The 13,617-nt window shown below is 29.8% G+C and overlaps 2 long non-coding RNA genes across 4 annotated transcripts; both read right to left on the bottom strand.

The window, feature by feature from the left end:
* Positions 1–6,650: 6,650 nt before the first annotated feature.
* On the bottom strand, positions 6,651–10,678 carry LOC149988343 (uncharacterized). Of its 3 annotated transcripts, XR_016504693.1 has the most exons (4): positions 10,027–10,631; positions 8,439–9,826; positions 7,931–8,096; positions 6,651–7,401 (listed from the first exon to the last, which is right to left on the bottom strand). It is a non-coding gene; the product is annotated as an uncharacterized LOC149988343 (long non-coding RNA). The 3 variants fall into 3 exon arrangements; XR_016504692.1 differs by having other exon boundaries at positions 8,439–10,678; XR_016504691.1 differs by lacking the exon at positions 10,027–10,631 and having other exon boundaries at positions 7,931–8,092; positions 8,439–9,573.
* On the bottom strand, positions 9,576–10,992 carry LOC112286855 (uncharacterized). Its single transcript, XR_016504690.1, has 2 exons — positions 10,693–10,992; positions 9,576–10,313 (listed from the first exon to the last, which is right to left on the bottom strand). It is a non-coding gene; the product is annotated as an uncharacterized LOC112286855 (long non-coding RNA).
* Positions 10,993–13,617: the final 2,625 nt, after the last annotated feature.

The raw sequence follows: 13,617 nt of genomic DNA, 5'->3' as shown, positions 1-13,617 counted from the left end.
GACATCATTTATTTCTTCACCAATTTTATATTGCGTTGATTTTTTCAAGGTATTTTTTATGAAAACAGATGCATTAGACTATGCTATAGATGTTGTTTTATCACAAATGAGAGCATATGATAAGCTCTACTTAGTAGCTTTTCATTTGAGAAAATTTTCAATATCTAAGACTAACTATGAGATCTATAACAAAAAACTTCTTGCAATCATGGATTCATTTTAAAAATGGCATTATTAACTAGAAGGCGTGTCTAGTACAATTATTATATATATAGATCTTAAGAACCTCAAGTATTTCATGTCTGTACATATTTTGAATCATCGATAAGTCTATTAGAGTATGTCTTTATTAAGATTTGATTTCAAGATCACTTATCAATCTAAAAAACCACAAGGTTTATTAGATGTTTTTTTTAAATATTTTTATCTTATACTAAAAGAAAGAAATCCATCTTTTTATTAATAAAAAATAATTCTCTTGAAGCCAAAGTATTTATATTTTGAAGCAATAAAATAAATATTGACTATTAATTCAACCTTATTTAAGCAATTTCAATCAAGTATGTCTTTTAATTCTCTTATTTATAATATTAAGAATAATTCTTTTAAATCTCACAATACTTTTAATTTTGAATTCAAAAATAATCTATTCTATTTTGAGGGATGATTATACATTCCAAAAGGCGAAGCATGATTATATATTCTTTAAGCTTATTATGGCTTTCTAGTAGCCAAATATTTTGGATACAACAAGACTTTGGAGCTAATATCTAGAAAATTTTAGTGGCCTCAAATATAGAAGACAATCAAAGACTTTATATAATTATGTGATATTTGTTTAATATTTAAAATTCCTCATTATCAACCTTATGGACTTCTTTAGCCATTACTTATTTTGAAATAACTATGGTCTTTTGTTTATATGGATTTTATCATAGATCTTTTAATTTTAAGTTTGTATGATTTTATATTTGTGATATTAGATCATTTTACTAAGAACATATATTTTGTATCATATAAAAAATCTATCAAAAGTAAAGAAATAATTAAGTTTTTTTTACAACATCTATTGCTTTCATAGATTTTTAAAGATATTATATGAGATAGGAAGATTCAATTTGTATTAAGATTTTGAAGAATCCTTTTCAAGATTTTAAAGATAGATTTAAAGCTTTCTTTGATTTTTTATCCTCAAATTAATGGACAAACAAAATAGATGAATCAAATTGTAGAGCAGTATTTGAGGTGTACCATCAACTATCATTAAGATGATTAGATGATACTTTTTCCATTGTTAGAATTTACGTACAATAATTTAATACATTCTTCTACTCAAAAAATATTTTTTTTTACCAATTATGATTATTATCTATAATTTAGTAATTTTAACTTTTTAAAACAATAAATCATAAAAGAATATTTAAAAAATATTAAAAAATATTAAAATAATCACAAATATATCTTAAATAAATTTCAACAAAGTTTTAATTTAATCCTTGTTGAAATCCTACTAGACTTCAATAAAATTTTAGACAAATTCTTAACCCTAAAATAAATGCTAAAAAAATCTTAAATCCTAAATTAAATCCTAGACAAATCCTAAATCCTGAATCAAATCCTAAACCACATCCTAATCCTAAACCAAATCTTAACCAAATCTTAATCAACTCAATTTAATCCTAGTACTGTTTAGAACCTCAATATGTATCAATCAAATTGTTGATCTTGCTTAAAAATTTACACATTTCTTGACAACTAAAAGAAAAAGAATCATATAAAAATTGAAGATAATTACACTTATCAAATAGAAGAAAAATCCTAAAATCCACTCACGTATTGGCCTGCCTCCTACTCCAATCTAAATATTAAACTTCTAGTGCCAATATTTCCTTTTCAAACAGTTCAATTATTCTCAAATTTCACATATATGTAGCAAATCAAGTCTATTATTCTTATAAAAATTTTTATTCCTAATTCAATTAATAAATTGCTAAAAATCTTAGAAATTCTAACTATCCATCAAAGTCCAATTTTTGAAACCTCAACCTACTTGAAATTCAATAACCTTCAATTTAATTATTTGATCAAGCTTAAACTTATAGCATACACTTTAGACAACTATTTTCATAAGTCTTCAAAATTTAAACTGTAGATCTACTACCAAACTTACAAAATTCTCTAAAATGTAATATCCTTTTTATTTTATAAATTCTAAAGTCACCCAAAATAACTTTGACTTTGCAAAGCTCTTGCAAAATTATTATACATTTAAATCACTCATAAAGAATGTCTTAAAAAATTATTTCAAGTTTATTCTCTAATTCCACTCTTTGATGTACAAAAGAATCTCTGAGTTACTATAGATGTATAGTTTTGTGCCTTGGGATCTGATTTCAACTTAAGTTGATAATCATCCCTCTCTAGATATCAAATTTTACCTTTTTGAATGAATTTTTACTAAAATCAACTCTTAACTTCTTTCTACATATGCTCATATCTTTTATTTTTCTAATTTATTTTGTTTTATCTTAATTATGGCCTTATAAAGTAAATAGAAGCCTACTTTGTAAAAAAGTAATATTACACCTTTAATTATACTTTCTTTTGAATTATTGTCTATTTTTTTAGATAATTTGCTATACTATTTGAAGTAAGATCTTCTATTATATAATAATTTCTTCATACTTTTTACTTATTAGTTATATTACATCATGATAGCATAGTTATAAGAACCTCAAGAATGACAAAAAATCAATGCAAATGTGCATCACAAGAAATAACCACAATTTAATATGGATGACAAGGTATGATTAATTCATCACAATATCAAGACTACTTTCCATTGTGACAAGTTGGACTATTGTAGGCTTAAATCTTTTCTTATTTGTGAACAAATCAATCCTATTGCTTATTGTTTACATCTACTAAAGTTTATAAAGATCCATTTTATATTCCTAGTCTCTTCTTGAGCCATATAAGATAGTGAACATTTTGGAAAGAAGAAAAATGCTACCTCTTCTTATAGAAGTAGATAATAATAAAAAAATTGAGGTAGAAGAAGTCTTAGATTCAAGGCGACACTAAAATAGTTTAAAATATCTTATTCATTCATGCAGATATGATATTAATGAATACACATGGGAGCCAACAAAAAACCTTACAAATGCAATAAAGAAGGTTGAGGCTTTTCATTGACGACATCTATCTAAACCAAGATGAAGAAAAATAAGATCCATGAAAAATAATGACTACTTTTTGTAGAATTCATCTCTAGAAGGAAATATAATATTATATCTATATATATATATATATATATATATATATATATTTATTCCAATAATTATCTATATGATTAAATAAAAATATATAAAAATAAATTAATTTTATAATATCTTCTAAAGAAGCTTTTTAGAAGCCTTATAGAAATCTTTTTGACTTTATACATTGTTGTATAGAGGGATTTTCTATTTGAGAATACATTGAATATTTAGTTGTAGAGAGTTTTGCTTTAATATATTAGCCAAGTTTTAATAAGTGATATATTCTTATTATAAAAGATAAATAAATATAATAATATCAAAAGATATTTTATTAATAAATATTCTTTTATATTTAATATTTTTTGTATATAAGGCTTCCTAAAGCATCTAAAAATGTCCTAACATCCTTTGCTATATTAAATCATAATTAACTATTTGCCAATAAGTTAGATTTCTTATATATCCAAAAAAAATTCATAATCTTCCTACAAAAATCCACCTTTATATCATAATTTTTCCATAGCTCTATATCTCCATCTTTCACATATATATAAAGTATTGGCTCCTAAAATCTCTTTTACTTTACATAAAATATCCAAATTATAGCAAAATCCTTTCAAAATATTTTTCTTCCATAAAGATTTTTTTTTTCTCTCGTTGAATTTTAGAAATATCATATCTCTTGATTCAAATATTTAAATTTGCTCAAATTTCTTGAAAATATTTTATTTATACTTAAGCTTTACTATAAAAAAATTAAGCTATAAATCTACTACAGATCATTTGGTATCTTAGAAATTCTATCAAGTACTCTAAATCCTAATTTACAAGCATTAGAATACTATTCTCTTTACATCTCAAAAATAAAAAATCCAAATACCAAAAAAATTATATATAAAATTTAATAACATAATAATACATATTTTTAGAAATTTTTAGCTAATATCTTATCAAATTATCTGAAATATAGCTCAAAATATAACCATTAGTAAATTAGGTTACTTACCGCCTTTAGATTGCAAGTACTATCTTGAACTTTCTATATCTTCTTCATCTTAACTTAGAACTTATTAATCAATATTTTCAAAAAATTTAGCCAAAAAAATACTCTTTCTAATCTTAATTGCTAATCTTTTATTGCTTCTTGTACGTGTGTATTATTTCTAAAAGAGTGATAGTAGATACAAAATCAACACTTTAACTTTGAGTGCCTTTTGAGTGTCTCTTTTATCTAAATTCTAAATCATACAAAATTTACACCAAAAATATAGCCAAAAATCTCAAATTTTTTACTCTAGCCTTTTAAATTCAAATTTTCTTGAAACAATAATCCTAATTTCTAATAAGGCCTCAAGCAGCCTCCTTGAAGCCTATTAGATATGAATTTTGGCCAACATAAATGGAGATTTTTATCATCTATTTCTATTTATCCTTATGGTTGATTTAAATATTCTCTTTTATATAAAAATCCTTCTTTAATTTTTTTTTTAACAAATTTTATATAGTATGTATTCTAAACACCAAATAAAAGAAACAAAATAAGATTTTAAGAGTCACTAATGTCTAATAAAGGTAGCTCTCACTACATTATATACTAAATATATATGTACATTATTTTTATATGATAGCTAAACCACAATATGATAACGTGTTTATAGTTGATTGATAGATTAAAAACTTGGTCAATAAGTTAATCACATGCTACATATGTTGATAGCTTGCGGAACAAGCAAACTATGTGCTGTACATATAATAAACTTACCTCGCAAGTTATGATATATATCTTGTAAAGTCAACATGTATTGGAGGTCTTATGAAATATCACCATATAGCTCTTAGTTAGATAATATATATAGAAATAAGAATAAAGCCTTCTTCATTCTTATCAATGCCTTTGTAGTCTTTAGTCTTGTTTCAAGATTTTTTAATCTTCTTGCCTTTAGTAATAGCCATTGTAGTTCAATATATTATCTTCTTTGAGTGATTTTTTAGTATTTTTAAGTGAAACAAGAGTGTATTGAAGATGTCTTTTATTAAGATTCATATCCTTGACATCTTGTGCCATTGAAAAAACATAAATAATCATTCAAAGATGGTATAATATTAAGACTAAAATGACTATTATCAAAGACAAGAAGACTAGAGATTCTTGAAAGAATATTATTAATAAGAAAGGTATTGATAAGAGTGAAGAAGACTTTACTCTTACTTCTATATATACTATCTAATTAAGAGCAATTTGGCGACATTCTATAGGACCTCCGACATGTGTTCAACTTATAAGATATATATCTAATCTGCAAGATAAGTTTCTTACATGTGCACCACATGGCCAACTTATAATACAAGTTACTAAAAAGTACAACATGTGACCAATTTTTGGACTAAGTTTTCAATCTAACAATCAACTACAAATATGTTTAAAGTCAAATCCATATTTGTGAAGCTTCTAAAAAACTTGTCCATGAAATATTATCATATTTATCTATATTTTTTTTCTAACTAAAATTTTAAATCTAAATAATTATACATCTCTGTGATACTATATAATTATAATAAAATTCATGCATTAATAAAATCAACACAAAATTTAAATTTTTTGAATAAATATTTTTTATAATTAAAAAAATCATAATTATTTAAATTTAGCATATTAAAATTGATAGTATAATATTAAAACATCATCCATAAACAAATATTAAAATTTATAGTGATATTTAAATTGAGCATATTAAAATTGATATTATTTAAAAAAATTAAAACCACATTATTTAAAAATACAATTTTTGTATTAAATTCTTGTAAGATGTTATTTAATTTTTTATAGAAAACCTTAAAAGTTGAAAATAATTATTGAAATAATATGGATTCTTTTAATAATTTAGCTTCACAATCATATTAATTTTTTTTGATATTTGTCTTACAATAAATTCTAAAAAATTTCTACATTGATAAGTGTTTTTAAGGTAGACAAACTCATCCAACTCCTTTAAGACTAGTTAAATTTACATTGTTTGTGTATGTATTTAATATTAATACACCAAGATGTTTGCATACATTAGCATCAAGAAAATACTTTTTTCTTGTAGAATATTAGTATTAAAAATATCAAATGCAATGTGAACAAAGTAGACAATCAATCAGGACTGCAAAACACTGCATCATAGTTCAGCAGGAGTTCAAAAGAATAGATAATACAGAAATGTATTTGAAAAAGAGAACAAGCTATGAATCAAAATAAAACCTGGTCGAAATCCAGACACACAACTATCCCAAACAGTACTTGATACATTTTCCAGTAGATTTGTGTGTGCAACGATAACTTAAGAAAACAGACATTCACAAGACAATCGATATACTTGTACCACGCTTCCACCCACAACACTGGAATGCACGTAACATATACAAATTTACTACTGTTACAAAGCAATTAAGTCAAGTTTCAACAAGCTGGGCAAGTTCTCCCTACGGAAAAGTCCTTCACCACACTGATTCTCCTCCATATACGCCGTACTGAACTTAGCTATACTAGTAAATGGTACTCAGACATTTTCAATAGAACATATACATATAGGGCATTGCTAAAGCGACACCCCAAAAGAAGTTGTGGTTGCTTACATCGCGATTCCAATAGATACACACACTCCCACAAACTACTTTTACATTTTATTTTATTTTTTATTTTTTTGGTTTTTATATATTATTATTATTTTTGTGTTTGCTGTTGCTACAGAGAATACTTATCCAACCACAATGTTTCTCAGTAATGACTAAGTTGCAGCCCATTAGGCTGCGATGATTGAGAACTTATATGAATTCAGGTGGTGATTGAAGAAGGTGAAGCTCAATCACCACTGCAAGGTCCGAGGCCTGTTTCCATTTCATTCTCAGGTGCGAGACGGTCATTCGGAAGCACTGGGGTTGGTTGTGGGGGCAGCGCTTCTGCACCTCCGTTTTCGTTGAGGGGTTAAGTTCACGTCAAGGGAATCTGCATCATCAGTGGAGGGGCCACAAGCTGTGTCCGACCAAATCTTTAGTCGCTTTCCGAATTTATAAAACACGAAATCCCTCTGATCAGCCAGAGTTCTCACACCCCAAGCTGCTTCATCATGGTCTCTAGGAGGAGGCACCTGCATTGCCTCTGAACAGACAAACATGCTGCATAAGTCTGACGTCGAAGTTTGATTGATTTAAGTTCAGCACTCTTGCGAGTACTGTCTGTGACTATTATCAATGACATAAATCACTCTTCGATCGTGCTATCCCATACATTACAGTAGTAGAATTGTCAGGCGGGTATAGCTGAAGTGAGAACCACCGTGCAAATGATAATACTGTTGTCTCAAAGTTAGGGCTTTATTCTAAGAGGTCATTTACTATAAAGAGCTGTCTCCTAATCTACTTTAATAATGTTTTATTTCGCCAGATGTCCAGATGTGGTCAGTGTCCAGCGTTGGTATAAAATTGAGCAGGAAAACCATTCATGAAGTCTGCATTTAACAATCAAAACTTTCGCTTCCTTCGAAGCTGCACTGCTTTCATTCATCAAGCATGAAGAATCAATCATTTAGCTACTTCTATGTTATTGGTGCTTGGCAGATTGAAAAGTTCGCAGTCCCTGATCAACTTGCAAGGGTGGTGGCTTTACTAGCCCAGTTAGCTGAATCTACCTGCAGGTTGTTGCGGCTAGACAAAGAGGGGATAATCGAAAAATTGATAGTCTGTCAACTGCGCCACCAGCTGGTTAGATTTCTGAAATGCAGCAGGCAGGCTCAAACCAGCATCCAGCATTTCGATCAGGTCCTTCCTCATGTAGCGGTCCATCTTTATCACTGTCTGCAAGACCCCATGAACTTCATTAACCCTCACCGACACATCCCTTGCAGCATGAAGTGCTCACACACTTCTCAGGATCCACAGATAACACTCTAAGTACCCACTTTGATTTTCCGGGCACCGTCCTATTACGTAGACGCCGACCGACTAAAACCTAGATGGATTGTAATGAGCAAAGGGGTCACAATGAAAACTGTGTCGTTCACATACTGTGCTGCCGTAACTCCTTGGATTGAGAAGCTGAGCAGTCAGGACCAAACACACAAGCATGAACCGCCAGTTAATCAATAATCAAATACGACGATGCGCCTGACAACACACTTGAGCGCCAAAAGGACTCACCGCAGGAAGCTCAGGCGAGCGATGCTTGGCTCGGATTGGCATGCGCGTTGCCGGCGAAGAAGCGTGCTCTAATTGGTTTTATGCACTGCAAGCCTATGACGAGAGGTTCAAGCACGTCTGATCGAACTGGTTGTGAGAACGTTTTGAAGAAGTGGCAATGACCTAGAAGTATTTGAGGAATAGACGCGGATAGTCTGTAAACCTGGTGCAGGAGGTTCACTCAAACCCACCCTTTCTACAACCACTGGTATGCACTACTTCAGGGTATCAAGAGATCGATCCACTCTTCCACTCACACGAATTCAAACCCTTAACAACTGTTGCCGGCCTCGCTCATTAGCAAAGAGGGTACGATGCAGTAACCTGTGGATTACGTGGAAAGGCCTACGTCGACTTCAACTGAAGCGTTTGTTTCGGTAATACAAAACGAATACCGGTACAGCCCTCAAATGATAGGCCTGGACATCAATTCGTTGAATTTGGTAAGGATCTCCATTCTTTAGGGGATAAACATGATGTCCTCCCCCGGTAGCCAGGTTCGAAACGTGTTGTGCTTCAATTGGCTTCCAAGTAGGGAAGTTAAACCACTGAGATAATTCCATCTCTCCCAGGTGCATAATCTGATGAGTGCAATAAAAGACTGCCCGATAATGTAGGAGTCTCGTGGACAAGTGCTCGTAAGTTGAATCCCGACTTTGGAACATTTAATGATGTTAAAACTGAAGTTGAGGAGATGATAGGTTCAATGCAATCTGCTTTCCTTTAACTGTGGCAAAAGAAAGACGTCCAGTACAACCTGTTCACACGGTTTACTTTTGAACATATAACAACTTAGAATGCCTTCACAAAGTTCAGTGATGTTCGAATGCGGTAATAATCCTTGAATTGTTTTGAATATCAAAAGAACCACTAAGCCACTCAAATGCTCAGTGAGGGAAAGAGGTAGATGCGAGGAATCTAGAATATTCTCATGCTACCTCGCACCATTTCAAAACTTTATTAATTAAATAGTTGATTAGTATCCCCCCCCCACTGATAACCAGTCAGAAATAAACAGTTAAGTTGAATTCGTTAATGCATGGTAAATCTATAAAACGATTGAAAAGATAAATATATATATATATATATATATATATATACATAGAAAGATTGCATTTTTATTTTGATTATAAAATTCTATATTTATATTTTATCAAAATGGAAAATAAAAAATATTAAGATACTAGGAAGTACATCAGGCTTCAAACCTCAGTCCCTCACATCGGGTTTTAAGTTGAAGCCTGCATGAGATACAAGACCGCAGTCATCTCGATAGTTTAGAAGCCACGCCTGTGAGGTGCTCTCATGTACTCCCGTGGTTGATGTTAAGCCGCAACGTGTGACTCCCACTGTATCATATGGACAGCAACAAAGCTATCCAACATCAAGGTCTAAAATGCGAGATCGTCTGCTGCAGTAAAGCACACCCCTACATAAGCAGAGGACGCCAGTTAAGGGATTCGAAGTGATCTCCTGACGGCTAACAACAGGACTCGAATCCAGTTTGTAAGCACTATGCGACTGGAATGAGTAATCAACTTGTGGGCACCTTTATCTTATCAACGGCAGGCTGTTCTTGGTAAAGGTCACCTCTGATTTGGACCAAGGCCGTTATTCTATTCCTCTCCCACTCATCAAGATGATGTACACTGCCTTCTGCGAAGTCATTTATGTTCCACTTCAACAAAGGAGTCTACTTGTCCTCGTTCTCGAATCGCTGGAAACTAGTCCTTGAGAACTCGCGGCTGCTCTCTGCAACTACTGAACTTAGATGGTGCTAGTATCTGAATCAGAATGTGATGTGGATGCTCACGCTTGAGAATATTACCAAAGGAACTGCATATACATGGTATTAGATTCTGACGTCGAATATGACAAGGATTCACATGGTTGACAACATGATCGAAGGAACTGCAGATACAGAATTGTTCTACAAAGTTGAACTTCCTGTGTTGTATGCTTGCCATCTAAGCCAAAAGAGTTGCGAAATCTGGTAACCTCAATCAGAGAGTCGCTCAAGGTTGACATCGTGGTCAAATGACTGGGACAACCGTACAACTTCAACCGGAAGGGAGAAAGGCGAAGTTTGGTATCACAAAAAAATGAGCACCCAGATTTCCCTTCCCTGAGGAAAAAAACCGCCACAGGAACACAACTCACACAACTGAACGAGGTAGGAAACCCAGTTTGATATATGCCAAGTTGTACAACTTACCTTTGTCGTAGTTTGGGGAGCAATTTCTACAATAGGTTCTGCAGTACTGATTGATAATCATCGTTGCGGATATCTGGCTCACCTGTCTTGTTCTGCCCATTTTCATTTCAAAAGACACCCTGTAAAGATGCTTCGAAACCGCGTGGGAAGATTCACACTTATCTCGGATGGCCTTTCGTCTCCGGCATCTCTCGTGTGAGCACACCATCTGTTGTTCATTTTCTAGTTGCTCTCCAACGTTTCAGCACTTTTCTTCGACATGTGAGCAGCTTTTCTTCCAATCAACGGACAACGTATTCGCACGGAGTTGGAGGTCCCGCGTGAACAGCAGCTCTTGAAAGTTGTTCGCATGATTAGAAGATACTTTGGCCCTACCTCTATTCAAAGAAGGTTGGCCCGGGGCACACGTTTAATTTACGTGCCCATAAATCCTGGCAGTGCTATATATATATATATATATATACATACATACATGAGAATATAAGGGTTCGAGGTCATAGGCTGAGAAATCGTGCAGCGAGCTAGCGGTTCTTCATGAGGCGACACGACTTCACCCACTCCCATGCAGTTTCTTAATGATCATGGGATCGAAACTACGTGTCCTCTAAACTTGCATCATATGCTCCCACTGTGACAGATGCGAGTACATTGAGCTGGAAGTCCTAGATCCGGTGTCATTACTGTACCAGTCTGCTTCAAAGCCTCTTGGGTTTCATGAGCATTACAAACAATCTTCAACCACTTCTAGTATTTTAAACAAATCATTCTTATTCGTAACACTGTTTGTGTGTATATATATGTACTCTTGTGTGTATCTAAGAATAAGAATAGATGTATTTGAGAGAAAAATACTAATAAATATTATTAAAAAATTAAAAATATGATTGTACAATTGAATGATAAATAGGAGCCTCACTTTGATTTGGACCAACTTAGTACTATTAGAATTAATAGAATTATAAAAAAAACATATACTCATAAAAATATGAATGAATTTTTATTTTTTATTTAAAGTTACTAGTGTAAACATATAAAATAAAATTTCAAGAAAAAATATAATAATTTATTATAGTTGTTTATCAATTATCTAAGGGCAGAAAAAATTAAAAAATTAAAAATTTGTATCTATCACTATTAATTTTAGGATTGTTAGATAAATTAAAGCAAACAAATATCTTTTTAGAAATCAACTTCAGATCTATTTAGAACCAAGTTAGAAACAAAGAAGAAAACCAATAGAAGACAACTTTAAACAACGTGTAGACACTTTGAATAGTAGTATTCTTTTATTCTTCAATAACTTTATACATGATAAATAATATTCTCAAAGAATATGTAGACAACCTTGTGAACATTGATTTAAATAACCTTTTGAAGTATTCTAAGAATGAAGAAATTTACAAGTTCTACATGCATTTGGTATTCAAAAAACTACAAGGATTAAGATTACATAAAAAACTCAAATTATTATTTTTAAAAATATGTTTAATTTATTGATAAAATTAACTAAAATAAATATGGATCTTAAGAAATTTCAAGCTAGTATTAGATTGAATAAATCTTTATTAATTTATAGTATTTAAAATATTTTTAAAATTTCAAGATTTCTTCATTTTTTTCATGATTACTTTATTAATCATTGTTTTAAAGTGACAACCTTATTAACATGATTTTAAAAAATAAAAAAATAAATTAATATGATATAAAAAGGTCAAGATAAATTTTAAGATACTAAAAGATATTTTAGTGTCAATATCTATAATTAAATATGTAGTTCCAAAAAAAACATTCTTCATAGATATAGGTATATTTGATTTTGCACTTAGTTCACTTCTTTCACATTATAAAGAAAATTACAAACTTTATTATTTTTATATATATCAAAACTAACTATTAAATTTATAATAAAGAAATTTCGAATATAATTGATGTTAATAAAGAATAATATCATTTATTTAAAAGAAATAATATAAAATAATATATATATATATATATATATATATATATATATATATATAAATAAATAAGTTATACAAACTTAGAATATTATATAAGTATAAAAATTTTAAATAATTTTTTTTTCAAATATATTATAAAATTATCTTGATTTAATAATTTGATTATATATTTTTATAACTTCCAAAAAATATTAGATTTTTTTACAAGTTATTTTTTTAATCTAAAATCAATATCTAAATATTTTTAAAAAAATTTAATAAAATTAAATTTTAATATAATATCAATATCAGATTTTAGCTAAAATAATAAAAAAAAATTAGAACAAATAAAAAAAATCTTAAGGTTTTTAATAATAATAATTTTAAATCCAAAGATAGTTTTTTTTTACTTTAATAAGTTATTATATATATTCTTAAATTCTATGTACTTTTGAATTGCTTAAGTATATCATGACCTCATTCAAAGATATTTTGGTTTTAGTAAAAAAAATAAAAATAATTATCTAATATTTTTAATAATCACAAATATAATAAATTTATGATTATATGTTCATCTAATAATTTATAGTTTATTTATAAAAAAGTTTGCCAAAAGGTTATAATAGCCAAAAACTTATCAATAAATAAGAGAAATTTGGCACAATAGTTGATTAATGCATCCAAAGAGCCATATCTTGTTTTTGAACTAGTATTGGACAATTTATAGAGACACAATGGCACCAAGTTACTACCAACCTCAATAGAACTATTAACTCTCTTATTCTTTATATAAAACAATCTATAGTTAAGGTATGTATTTGGAGTGACTATGTGACTTGGTAAAACTATTGACATGCAAAGTGCTACTACTCAAACAATTAATCATCCAATTAAGAGAGAGAGCCTCAAAGTCCTTCTAATGGCTTTTTATGTGCCTAAGACTTTTTTTAAAGCACTAAATTTATATATATTTTTTGCCGTGCTACTA

Source organism: Physcomitrium patens, chromosome 9, assembly GCF_059467195.1.
Source record: "Physcomitrium patens ecotype Gransden chromosome 9, ASM5946719v1, whole genome shotgun sequence".
In the NCBI taxonomy this organism is placed as follows: Eukaryota; Viridiplantae; Streptophyta; class Bryopsida; order Funariales; family Funariaceae; genus Physcomitrium; species Physcomitrium patens.
The sequence above is the reverse complement of the archived record's forward strand: the minus strand, read 5'-3'. Positions and strand labels throughout refer to the sequence as shown.